Below are 14,399 nucleotides of genomic sequence, written 5' to 3'. Positions count from 1 at the left end.
ATTCTAACAACAGCTTATCAAGCTTAAACGTTCTGCTGTTGTTCAGCCGCTGGTTTCCTCTTTCTGGTGCAAAGTGGACCAAAAACAAACAAGAGAGACGGACTCGCGACAGAAAAGCCGATCAGCTGATCATTAAGCAGTTTCACGATTGAAGTAGCAGCCGGAGAGCGAGAGGCAGTCGCTCCATATATCTGTTGTTAAGCTTAACATGGGAATGCTTTACAGACATTCAGAGATGAACTTACACACTTGCTTTAATTCTCTATGGGATGACTTCCTCGGAGATGAAATGCTGGTGAGGCTACAAATACACACAACCGCTCTATCACGTGATGCATACTGCTGCGACGTGCTACGGTTATGAGCCGAGTTACGCCGTGTAGCAAGTTTTGTGAGGTGCTTTATTGATATTTAATGGATCGGATTACATTTATTTCTCACCGATATCCGATCCAGTAATTTGGGTCAGTATCGGACCGATACCGATACGTAATATCGGATCGGTCCATCTCTAGTAGGAACCCCAACAACAAGCCCAACAATCCAGATGGACGGTTCCAGCTGTTAACTGGAGGAATTCCATCCAAACATCTGCTCTCACTAAATTCTTCCTCACCTACAGACTGTGTTCTTCACTGCTTTAAACTTGGAAATGAATGCAGTCATTGGTCTGCGTGCTGCTTTGTTCAGAGAGCTGATTGGCTGTTGACAGCTGAAAGAAACTCCATTCCGGGTTTCTCTGAGGCGTGGGCTTTTATCATCAGAGTTCATCCTTTAACCTATAACAATTAAAATATTCTCAAGCATGATCAACGGTTAATTACGATACCGGCCGGAGTACCGGGAGCAGTTTGGAAGAACAAAGAGACACGGAGACTGTTCTAGATTGTCATCCCAAACTAACTCAAAGTTTATTCTTTTGTGCAGGGTTTTTATAGGCAGAAGGGTTCGTGTGTCAACAAGTTTCAAGTTACAACTGAAGGAAAAAAATGTCCATCCCGGTTTTCCCTCCAAGGCATGAGCGATAAGCAGAGTTCTGTCCTTTCCTTCTAAGATTCCTAATTATTTAAAGTAACACTCAGGTATGCCATTCAGCGTGTTAGTACGAGCTCGGGAGCAGCTTGGGAGAACAAGAAAACAGAGACTGCTTTAGGTTGCCTTCCCAATCGACTCAAAGGTTTATTTAGTACATAACAGCTTATATAGAGGAAAAAAAGGTTCGTGTGTCAGCAAGTTCTCAGTTCAAACCGGTACAGACCAAATAAGGAAACGTCTTCCTGCCTTGTGAGCGAAGAAGTATCCTGTGTGTAGTTTATCAGTTCAGCTACAATTTATGATCATCCCAGCAAAATACACTCCTAGACATAGAATACAGAGTTCTTTCATTAGTGAATTCTGAAACAAACCACCTGGCCTTTAACGAGCCTTTTTCTAAGAGATAAAGAAAAAGGGAGGATGGGAGTAAGGAAGTGGTCTCGTCTCTGTGGTATTTTCGACCTTGGGGTACCAGCCTGTGATTCTTACACATTAATTCTTGGGTCACAGAGAAAGAGAAAAACAACTAGTAAATGGGCCTTATTGAGTAACTCTTTTCTGTATAATATCACAATAAAACAATATCCTGTAAATGCTACCATGGTATCAAAATATCACAACAACAACCATATAAGGAAGTTCCCCCTAGCTCTGAAAGGGGCCTTCTATAATCTCAACATATCTTTGACAGGTCCATTAAACACTAGACAGTTAGAATCCTTTAGTGATATAAGTTTGCACATGGTAGAATACTGCATGTAGTTATTTGCATTGGGAAATGTTTAACCATATATACCTAGAGGCACATAATCAATTGTGTGTGATCTTTAGCAGGCTGCAAGCTTGGTGTGCACTCGAGGAATGCACCGTCCTATTGTACCACGGCAGGATCAACGCAGCTATGCCTGTTCCAGTTTAAGTGCCTTCTTTACATATAGATGAACTGTTGGATTTTCCAGACCAGCAGGCCAAAGGAAGTCGCCCATGGGGTCACACTATAAAATCTTCAGTTGACACAGCAAGAGGAGATGAGGTTCAAACAAAGGGCATTGCAGAAACAGGGTCCTTTGTATAATATCATCAAAAACAATACTCAGCAAATGCTACCATGGTATCAAAATATCACAACAACAGCCTTTGATCAGAGCGTGTCAGCCGTTACTATGGTGACCATAAAGGTCAGAAACAGGAAGTGTTTGTGTCCAATCCTGAAGCCTGTCACAATTCATTGTTTCATACTGACTGTGTTTAGTACAATACTGCTGACAGCACCACCCACTCACTCCATCACTCTACTGACCTCAGAGTCTCCAGTCTGTAGTCTGGACTCTGTTTAAGGTCAGACAGCTGCTTCACATCTGGATTCTTCAGGTTGTTCCAGCTCAGGTCCAGCTCTCTCAGATGGGAGGGGTTGGACTTCAGTGCTGCTGCCAGATAATCACAGCTGATCTTTGACAAACCACAGTCCATCAATCTGTATAAAGAATGAAAGATGTAAGTTTATTAGACAAAGTGTGAGCTTGAAATCATTCAGTGTTTCATCATCTGTTCAGAGCTGAAGAAGGTTCAGAATGTAGAAGTTTAGAAAATGGAAACTCCAAACAGCTGAAGCCAACAGGAAGCAGCTTCAAACAGGAAAATGTGCAGAGTTTCAGACTATATGTCCTGATGCAGCCAGTTGGATTTTGGAGATTTGAATCTCTGTTCTGTGTCTAAGTCCTTGAATCATTTCTTCCAGTTGGTCCAACAAGACAGACTAAGTATTGGACATGTGTTGTGGCTCCATTAGGGGAGCTTCTAAATGTGATGTGATGGCCCCTCTGGGTCTGTCAGGTCACAGGACTGAAGAGAGCTCAAACTGGGCACACAGTTGTTCCAGGCTGGACCAAAGACTCTATACTGGGACTGAGGGACTGCTTTGACTGCACCCACTGGGACTTTTTAAAGGCTCATGTTCTCACTTAGATCATCGATATCTACTTACATTTCTTTCTGGGAAAAATGGGGATTACTTTGAAAACAGGAAGTATTTTCCCCAATAAGCAGCCCTCGATTAGTAAATCACTCCAACATGTTCTCAGGCAGAAGAAGCTGTCTTGTTATGAGGGAGAGAAGAAAAAGATTGAGGCACAGAAACTTGTTGAAAGAGAGATAAAGCAGCTAAAATCAGGTGTAAAAGTAAAGCAGAGGATGAGCTGAATAAAGGACACTCAAGGCTGGCTTGGAAAGGAATGAAGTCCATGGTGGGGATGCAGGACAAGGAGCAAAGATGAATGTGATGCTGAATCAGCAGAAGACTTGGACTCATTTGATTCCAGCTTTGATATCATTGATTTCAATGAAGAGCTTTGTGATTGTAGCAAAGGGCTGGTAGCTCTGAGAGTCCCACTGATGAGGTGTTTGTGTGGAAATCTCTTAGTGGGAGCAAAGAGAGAAAAAGCCCTGGTCCTGATGCTGTGGGAGGGAAATGATTGAAGTGTGCTGTGAGGAACTGACTGGGAGGTTTTCACACATTTTACAGTCCTCCTTGGAACAACAGGAAGTTCCCAGCATATGGAAACAAAGGTTAAGTGTCCTATGGCACTCAGTGATGATGGTGCTGTGGCCCCACCACCTCCACCTCTTTGTAAAGGAACTAACTGTAATCTGAAGCTTCAAATGGAACTAAGACTTCCTCCACTAGGTGGCAGTGTCTGATGAGAAAGTGTTAGTGGAGCTGGCCTGGAGTCAGAAACAGGAAGATGCAGGATTTGGGCTGAAATGGGGAAAAGTGGTTCGCACTAGTGCCTTAAAGCAAGAAGGTTGTAGGTTGAAGCTTGTTGGCCTTTCTGTGGAGGTTGGATGTTCTCCCACAGTCCAATGAAATGCTGCTTAGGTTCATTGGTGCTTCTAAATTGGCTGTAGGTGTGGATGTGAGAGAGTACTTCTCTGTCTCTCTCTGTTGGCCCTGTGATGGACTGCTCACCTGTGCAGGTGGACCACGCCTCTTGCCTTATGACAGCTAGGGCACAGGCTGCAGCCCTGTGAGCCTAAGATGAATAAACAGTTAGCAAAAATGATCCATAGATGGCCTGAAATCCCCCAGTTAGCAGTTTGGTAGATAGCTATGACATGCTAATCCCATCCAGCAGCTGTATTCTACCTGTAAGCTGATCCCTGCTGAGCCAAAGCACTTTTTCATATACAAATTACAACCTTTAATAGAAACCTATTGGTCAGCATCTTATTAGCCTGCTGTTAGCTTCATTCCACAGAAAACTGAGAGAAACTAACAGAGTTGATAAAGAATAAAGAGAAATGTGCTGATTTAAAGCCTTTGAAGTGCTTCAGATGATCTCTGTCCACTTCTGTCCACTCATTCATTCATGTAAGCTTTCTAATGCAGCTTTGATCTTCACAGTCTGCTTCATGAAACTCATTCTAACCCTGAATGTCAGAGTGTTCCTCCTTCTCTTTCCCATCATTCATGCTGGCAGTGGAGGAGATTTGGATGTTGGACTGTGTTTTGGATGATGTGTGTATGTTTATGTTGGACTGATGTCTGTAAAGCAAACGCACATTTTGCTTTGGATTTCAGTGTCAGACAGACTTTAAGGTGGAATGAAGAGTTGGAGAGTTTCACAGTGAATTATCCAGTGGAGGATTTTTCTTCTTCTTTGAAGGTTTGAAATGTGAACATTGTTCTGCTGCAGTCAATGGACTAAACCAGAGAAGAAGAAAACAGACTTTACCATGAAGATCCTCAGTGTGGATCAGTATAATATCAGCCTGATGTCTGCAGTTTAGTGTCAGCACAACTTTCACATCATATTCATCTCAGCACAACTAAAACATGCTGACTGACCTCAGAGTTTCAAGTCCACATCCTGGACTCTCCAGGAAACCACACAGATGCTTCACTCCTGAATCCTGCTGGTTGTAGTTGTTACTCAGTTCCAGCTCTCTCAGATGGGAGGGGTTGGACTTCAGTGCTGCTGCCAGATAATCACAGCTGATGTCTGACAAACCACAGCTCTCCAATCTGTATAAAGAGTGAAAGATGTAAGTTTATTAGACAAAGTGTGAGCTTGAAATCATTCAGTGTTTCATCATCTGTTCAGAGCTGAAGAAGGTTCAGAATGTAGAAGTTTAGAAAATGGAAACTCCAAACAGCTGAAGCCAACAGGAAGCAGCTTCAAACAAACACAACAAGAGAAAAAACTCTGAATGTTTCACATTAAAGTCGTACATTTCTCATAAAAACAGGACAAAGACTTGAAAAAGTCGTGTTTTTCCTTCCAGGAACCACAAGGCTTCACTTTTAAAGGTGAAGTGTGAAAGAAATGGACATATTTGAAGTCTAACACTGTTGCGGCTACTCCAACCTATGGCCGCGGCAGGCTAAACATGAGGACACCTGATGACGCGCAACAATTAACGCACAAAACACTTCTGTATCATTTGCTTCTTTATTTACACATGCCACTGTCCAAACTACAAATCAGCACATGGGATCCACTGTCAAACACACGCACAGAATATCAAATCATTCAAATTGCGGTATGTTGCGATATGTTGCGGCCAACAGAAAGTTTTTGCCTCGTGCTCACCCTACCTTCTGCTCATCACATCAGGTGCTGTGTACAAGTGAGTGCAACCACATTTACCTTATACCACACCCATGAGACACGCCCCACGCCCATGCACCAATACAGTGAGTCCATTTAAACCAACCCACTTAGTCAGACGGAAACAACTCATATGGCTCCTACATACCGGCCCCTAATTATTTTAGAGCAATAATTACATCATACTTACCATGTAGGAGACATACTGATAAACATAATCAATCTTTTATCAAACATTCAAAGATACAATTTCAATTCCAAATAAATAAATATACATTAATGCAAATAGATATTTGAAAAAAGTCAATTTTCATGACTCTTCTGTTTCCTGTAGAAGACACACTTTAGTGATCGGCCTGTCCAAACAACCAGTCTTTGTCTTAACACGAACCCGACGTACAAGTCCTTTACTGTCAGAAATTGCTTCCACAATCCTTCCAGTCACCCAAGAGTTACGAGGCGCAGAATCATCGACAACGATAACCACATCCCCCGGAATGAAGTTCCGTCCGATTCTCTGCCACTTCTGACGCTCTTGAAGCTGGGGCAGGTACTCCTTGACCCAGCGCTTCCAGAACAGGTCAGACATGTACTGTACTTGCCTCCATCGACGTCGTCCATACACGTCCCCCTTCTGAAACACTCCTGGTGGTATCAATGGCTTGGTCTTAAGCAACAACAGATGGTTAGGAGTCAAGGCCTCCTAATCATTAGGATCAGTAGAGGCTTTAGTTATTGGTCTACTGTTCACAATAGCCTCTGCCTCACAAAGAACTGTACAAAGGCCTTCTTCATCCAAATTCTGCACTTTCAAAATGGAATTTAACACCTTCCTAACAGACCTTATAAGACGTTCCCAAACACCGCCATGATGGGAACCAGCAGGAGGATTAAAAATCCATTTTATGCCCTTTTGCAGCAGCATCTCCTGAATCTGTGCCTGATTCCATCCTTCCACTGCCTCTTTCAACGTCACCTGGTTTGCTACAAATACTTTAAACCTTGAGGTTTCATTGCTGATATACCTTAACACCGAGGTACTATCAGTCCAGAATACTGACTCCTGCAAATGCATTTGCAGCTCTTTTTTCCACTTCTTATCCATTCTACTCGCAACTAAGGCAGCTGTCAATTCCATGCGAGGAATGGAAGTTTGTTTAAATACAGCCACTCTTGCTTTACCCATTATAAACGCACAATGCACTTGATTCTGGGTACTGCGCAACAGCAGATAAGTGACTGTGCCATAACCCTCCTCGCTTGCATCTGCGAAGTGATGTAACTGAGCAGAAGCAACGTCTCCAAAATCAGAAGGTTTAAGGCACCGGTCGACCTTAAAATCTGCAAGAAGGCAAAGATCATTTAGCCAAACTGTCCATTCTTGTTCAACAGTAACTGGCAACACATCATCCCAACCCCAATGACTTCTGCACAGTTTCTGAAGGATCAACTTAGCAGGCAGCACCACAGGTGCCAAAAACCCTAATGGATCGTAGATCGAGCTCACAAGGGACAATATCCCTCTCCTTGTTGGAGGTTTGTTTTTCAGTGTGATCTTAAACTTGAATGTATCCGATTGGATACACCACTGTACACCCAGTACTCTCTCTACCGGTAACACATCACTATCCAAATCCAAATCCTTCAGCTCCTTGGATCGCTCCTGCTGAGGTATGGCAGCAAGCACTGCTCTTCTGTTGCTAACCCACTTTGTGAGCTTAAAGCCTCCTTTAGCACAAAGAGCAACAAGTTCCTGATAGAGCCTCACTGCCTCCTCTTCAGAACCAACAGAGATAAGGCAATCATCCACATAGAAGCTATGTAAAACATTGTTGACAACCTCTAGTCTGAAATGATCTTTGTTGTCCTCTGCACATTTCCTCAAGGCAAAATTCGCACAACTTGGGGATGAAGTAGCTCCGAAGAGATGTACTTTCATTCTATATTCCACCAGATCCTGACTATGATCTCCGTCTGGCCACCACAGAAACCTTAACAGATCTAAGTCATCTCTTTGTACTCTGACCTGATAAAACATGGATTCAATATCTGCCATGAGCACCACATGTTCTTTTCGGAATCTGGTTATGACCCCAACTAGCAAGCTAGTGAGAACTGGGCCTTCCAGAAGTTGTCCATTCAGAGACACTCCCTGAAACGAAGCACCACAATCAAAGACAACTCGCAACTTCTTCTTCTGTGGGTGATACACCCCATGATGTGGAATATACCATAATCCTCCATCACAGCGATCGAATTCTTCAACAGGCACCTTCTCTGCATACCCTTTAGAAATGATTTCAGTCATAAAACTGGTGTATTCGTCGTGAAATGAACAATTCCTAATAAACTTTCGTTTAAGGCTCAGAGCTCGCTGTTCTACAGCCTTCCTATTATTTGGCATGTTTACCTGATTGCATCTAAAAGGCAAACCAATGGTGTAATGACCATCAACCAACTTAGCAGAATCCATCACTGACTTCATAAACTGCTGGTCTTCTCTAGACAAAGCCAACTGCTCATCTTGAATACATTCTGGAAAGTCAGTCTTCATTTGACGTTCCCACAGTTCATCCAATCTTGCCACGGAAATCCTATTAACACTCACATCAAAAATGTCAGTATTACAATCCTCTCTGAGAGGACCATTCACCGTCCAACCCAGCATAGTTTTTACTGCATAGGGACCTCCATCTTGACTTCTAACAACCTCCCATGGCTCTAAAGCCTTGGGCACATTGGTCCTGATCAACAGGTCTACCCCGGAATTTATCTCCAGTACGTTAATATGGCGCAAATGTGGCCATCTGTCGAGATCTTCCTGTCGGGGAATATTACGTTGATGAACAGGCATGCTTTTCTGAGTAAATAAGTCAGGCAAGTCACAGTAGTGATCTAAATCCAAACCAGCTACTTCCAAATCTGAAACCACATAACTACTGACCATTTTCTCCTGACCCATTGTCCGCAAAAGAATGCCAGTTTTCCTGCCTGAAAGATTCAGTCTATTCATGAGCGCTTCCGTACAAAATGAAGCTGAACTCCCAGGATCCAGAAAAGCATAGGTTACCAATGACCGAGTACCTTTCTTAGACTTCACTCTAACTGGTATTACGGATAGAGCACTATTTTGCTCACCGGCCCCAGTAACACCACTGCTTTGCACAGCACAAGAAGGACCTTCATTTGATGGTTCTCTCCCTCCTATAGTTTGCACTGCAACACTTTCCCTCCGCTTGGAGTGACTATGTAAGAGTGTGGGGTGTTTCTGATTACAAACTTTACACAAGAGACGTTTCCTACAGTCTCTGCTTCTGTGCCCAATGCGCAGACAACCATAACACACGCCATTCTCTTTCAAAAAAGATAATCTTTCACAGTGTAACTTTCTTTCAAATGAAGGACACAAATCCAACATATGCCCTGCTCCACAAAACAAGCAGGCCTTGGTCACAACTGAACCATTTTCTCGCTTCAATGCTGGCTCAATCTTCCCTTCCACCTCGGCCACTGTAGTAGCAAAACTACTCCGCTTAGCCTTAGGGTAAAACTGAGACTTACTATTCCTCGCATCTTTTCTGATGGCTGTTGGAGGATCCTGTATATCTCCAAACAATGGATCACTTGCAATCTTAACTTGCCTTTCAACAAACTCAACAACATCGCAAAAAGACACTTTACGTTGAAATCTCTCCTGCAGATCGCAGGCAACATTTCTCCATTTATCCCTGAGCTTGTAAGGCAACTTTTTTATAACTGCTTGCATATTAGCAGAGACATCCAACTCATGCAAGGACTCAACGTCTCCCATTGCATTGCAACATTGCCTTAATAAAAACCCATATTCCTGCAAAGCCTTCACATCATCAGATTTTATAGATGGCCATTTACTGACCCTTTCAATGTAGGCAGCAGCAATTTTCAGCGAATTGCCAAAGTTCTCTTGGAGCAAAGATTTAGCTTTAGCATATCCATACTCAGCAGGCATATACTGACAGCTTCTGACCATTTCTCTTGGATGGCCTCTAGTGTATTGCTCGAGAAAATATAAACAATCCTTAGCACTGTGAGCTTGACTCTCCACCATGTGCTCAAAAGCTCTCATAAATGTTTGATATTGCAAAGGATCGCCATCAAATAACTGAATGTCACGTCTTGGTAACAAAAACAGAGACTGCTGCTCAGCTAATAAAGTTGTAATTTCATTTTGTTTCTTCAAAACTGTGACTAAATGATCATGACCCTCACCACCTTGCACTGTATGTGTGAGAGGTTTTGATTGTGCGTGAGACTGCGACATCATCTGAGTAGTTGAAACTGCACCTGGAAGTACTTGATGTAACTTCGTCTCTGACTTTTCCAATGAAACGACCTTGGGTTGAAAAGTATTTTTAACCTTGGGCCTTACATCCAATACCTGTGCTTGATGATCACTAGCATCCACACCCTGATATGGTTGTTCTGGTAACACAGGGTTGAACGTCGGAGCATTAGGATTTAAAACGGCTAAACGCCCCTGCTCTCATTCTAAATACGAATTCATTCCATCAGATTTAACCTTAACAGCACTTGAGACTCGGGACATTTCAGAAGTTTTTAAAACATTCACCTTGGCTGCTGAGGCTGCTATTTCAGTTTCCAAGTCAAGCAGCTCCTTTCTTTTCTTAAGCTGTATTTCTTGTTCTTCCAAAGCATGCTTTTCTTTCAACAACCTCTGACGAACAAGAAGGGCAGCCATGTCAGCCTCTGCTGTTATGCGTGCTGACAAGGCAGATGAAACCATTGAGCCACTGAGTGATGATTTGCTTTTCCTACAACTTTTGTTTCCAACATTAGAGACGCTATCACTTGGATTAACATCATCTATCGCAGCACCTTTACTAACATTCCCGGCGATCTTAGAAGAACCAGAACCATTTCCAGCAGGTAATACATCAGAGGAATCAACACCAGGTGGATTTAAATGTGGCAAATCAAGCTCAGACACCTGATTTTTGCTCTGAGGGTTTCCCTTTGCAACATGAAGCCATTTCTTTATCTCTTCCATAAACTCAGTATTATGTGCTCGCACACTTATGAACCAAGCAGTTTGTTTTTCTTGCTCTTCTTGAGGAAGCAAAGGAAGCAAGGTTTCATGCAGATGAGTCGCCTCATTAAGCAACACAGACAAATTCTCTAACTGAGCCTGAACAGTTGAAACATTATCCTCAGATTGCTTTAACTCTTTAATAATCTTTATGACCTTTTTAATTTTATTAATCTTAGTGTGACGTTCTGTCTGAAGCCTTTCAATCTGATTCTCCAAAGCCTTAGCAGTCGGTTTCGGCTGTCTTTTCTTTCCATCCACATCACCACATTGTGTTAATTGGTGTGTCTCCATTTTTCTTCAAAATATTACAAAATCCAAATGCTGAACTGCACCTATGCCACACAGCTTCATTCCAACGCATCGACTTGATGACATTCACTTCATAAACCCTGGCCATACACAATTGACAGGAGCAATATCCCCCACTAACTGCCTATTAAACCTAACTAACTTAACCGAGTCTTCCATACATACTAGCGGTGGGTATTTACGTACCTCCATACCGTCAGCTGTGAGGAAGACAAACTGTCTTAAACACAAACTGCGGCGGTACTCCCAAGCCAATGGCTTCAGCCGCCTGATGCATAATAACTAGAAAGAAAATCAGTACAACGCCTTGTGCAGCTGTACTGCTAAAACCTAACAGGGGAACAAAACTCCTGAACAAAATGCGCTCGTGTAGCCAAAGGCTTAATCTAAAAGCGTGTGGACAAAGGCAACAGCAAACTACAAAACTATCATCAATAAAACTCATCTATTTATAAATAATCCAATAAAACCTAAAAAGAGCAACTTTCTGTTGACAAGATGTTGCGGCTACTCCAACCAATGGCCGCGGCAGGCTAAACATGAGGACACCTGATGACGCGCAACAATTAACGCACAAAACACTTCTGTATCATTTGCTTCTTTATTTACACATGCCACTGTCCAAACTACAAATCAGCACATGGGATCCACTGTCAAACACACGCACAGAATATCAAATCATTCAAATTGCGGTATGTTGCGATATGTTGCGGCCAACAGAAAGTTTTTGCCTCGTGCTCACCCTACCTTCTGCTCATCACATCAGGTGCTGTGTACAAGTGAGTGCAACCACATTTACCTTATACCACACCCATGAGACACGCCCCACGCCCATGCACCAATACAGTGAGTCCATTTAAACCAACCCACTTAGTCAGACGGAAACAACTCATATGGCTCCTACAAACACCTTTTTCCAGTCACATTATTAAAGCAGACAAACTACAAGCTCATTTTCATTCCAACAAGTCATCTTCTGACCTGGACTAACAACACTGGTCTCTATGTGCAGCTGGCTGTGAGACCAGTGCTCAGGGAGCGTCTACAAAGTGCAACGCTGAAAGAACATCACACACTCATTTGCTTCCAGCACTTTCACACAAACATCTACTGTCATTATTGTCACCAAACTCTGTGGATCCTTTATTGCAAATTCAAATGGGATCAAATGGTCAGACAAAAGAGGGTTATGAGGAAATATGATGAAATGTTGTGTATTAGCAGCAAGTTATTGAATCATTTTCCTCAGAAACCAAACAAAATGATTGACAAACATGTTTTTCCAAACTCATTGTTGGACTTGGATCAGCAGGATAAGCTGATGTTTAAAGGCATTTGAGTCTCGCTGTATGAGAGTCCAGTTATTACTCAATATTTATGGATGATGTTCTTTCAGTGTTGCACTTTGTAGACGCTCCCTGAGCCTCACAGCCAGCTGCACATGGACCAGCTGACATTACCCAGCATTAGAGGCAGGTGTAAAAAAATGGATTTTCCTATTTAAATGGTTTTATTTTGAATAAAGCGATGTTGATTCATTCAATCCTGAATCGATTTTAATATAAATGTATTTTGCCAGAATCTCAGGTTAAAGCTCCCAAAAGTATTTCAACAACAAGCAAACAGATAAAACAGTAAATGAGAGCAGCTAAACACACAAAGATGGAAACACAGAGCGTGGATCGTTCACTCGACGGCACGTACACGGACACGCCGTCGGGGCTGAAAGTGGACAGCTCACAGATCCTGAAGCTGCAGGTTTCATCTGTCTCCAACCAAAACTGAGTGAACCAGCAGCAGAAGAAGATCCAAACTACGCTTTACGTTTGATGAACATCGTCATGAATTCTCTCTGACTTTGACGTTTACTTCCTGCACAGCTCTCTCTCTCTCAGTGTACTTCAAGAACAGTTTACCTTCAAAAATCTGTTTCCTGCATTATTCACTGCTTATTACGCACCAGTCTGCTGTTGTGTTCACTGCTGTCGGCCTCCGAAAACAAAGCCTCATTTCTCCTGTTCAATACTGAAGAAATTTAAACCTTTTAAAATGATGACAGATTACAAACTCTCAGCTGTGTCTGTAATCAAACCTCTGTAACTTTGCTTCCCTTCAGCAGCATCAGCTCATGTTCACATGTTGATTCATGGTTTGCTTCAGTTTTTGATGGACTGCAGAATATTTTGAAGGTTATCTGCTATAAAAAGCCAGAACAGGAAAATCTGCTTCATGTGTTTCTGTTTGATCCTCAGTGACTTTGACACAAAGGCCTCTGCTGTGATGATCACACCTCTGATCAAGTCTCACAGTGTCAGCTTTGTTTTTATACATATGGATATGTGCTGATAAATGATCAGAATTATAATATTTCCCACTGTCTGCTGTGGGCCGTGACCTTTGACCTGCTAAAGACAGTCAGCTGTGGATTATTCATTGTTGTGTCTGATACTTAGAACTGTGAGGAAGAACACTACACAGTTAATCAGGGTCCACTCTCTCTGAATCAGGGAAGGTGGGCAGGCCGCGTGCTGGCCGCGGGCCATACGTTGAGTCTCACTGTTTGAAATGTGAACATTGTTCTGCTGCAGTCAATGGACTAAACCAGAGAAGAAGAAAACAGACTTTACCATGAAGATCCTCAGTGTGGATCAGTATAATATCAGCCTGATGTCTGCAGTTTAGTGTCAGCACAACTTTCACATCATATTCATCTCAGCACAACTAAAACATGCTGACTGACCTCAGAGTTTCAAGTCCACATCCTGGACTCTCCAGGAAACCACACAGATGCTTCACTCCTGAATCCTGCAGCTTTTTGTTGCAGCTCAGGTCCAGCTGTCTCAGATGGGAGGGGTTGGACTTCAGTGGTGCTGCCAGATAATCACAGCTGATCTTTGACAAACCACAGTTCATCAATCTGTATAAAGAATGAAAGATGTAAGTTTATTAGACAAAGTGTGAGCTTGAAATCATTCAGTGTTTCATCATCTGTTCCGAGCTGAAGAAGGTTCAGAATGTAGAAGTTTAGAAAATGGAAACTCCAAACAGCTGAAGCCAACAGGAAGCAGCTTCAAACAAACACAACAAGAGAAAAAACTCTGAATGTTTCACATTAAAGTCGTACATTTATCATAAAAACAGAACAAAGACTTGAAAAAGTCGTGTTTTTCCTTCCAGGAACCACAAGGCTTCACTTTTAAAGGTGAAGTGTGAAAGAAATGGACATATTTGAAGTCCAACACCTTTTTCCAGTCACATTATTAAAGCAGACAAACTACAAGCTCATTTCCATTCCAACAAGTCATCTTCTGACCTGGACTAACAACACTGGTCTCTATGTGCAGCTGGCTGTGAGACCA

At 42.5% G+C, this 14,399-nt stretch overlaps 1 protein-coding gene across 1 annotated transcript in view; it reads right to left on the bottom strand.

Moving 5' to 3' along the window:
- Positions 1-14,399, bottom strand: part of LOC146634546 (protein NLRC3-like) — a 165,728-nt gene that overhangs the window by 32,231 nt on the left and 119,098 nt on the right. The gene's annotated exons all lie outside the window — the stretch shown is intronic.

The sequence above is a fragment of the Diplotaxodon limnothrissa genome, linkage group LG3 (assembly GCF_057381915.1).
Source record: "Diplotaxodon limnothrissa isolate DT_005_m linkage group LG3, D_limnothrissa_male_GT1.1, whole genome shotgun sequence".
In the NCBI taxonomy this organism is placed as follows: Eukaryota; Metazoa; Chordata; class Actinopteri; order Cichliformes; family Cichlidae; genus Diplotaxodon; species Diplotaxodon limnothrissa.
The sequence above is the reverse complement of the archived record's forward strand: the minus strand, read 5'-3'. Positions and strand labels throughout refer to the sequence as shown.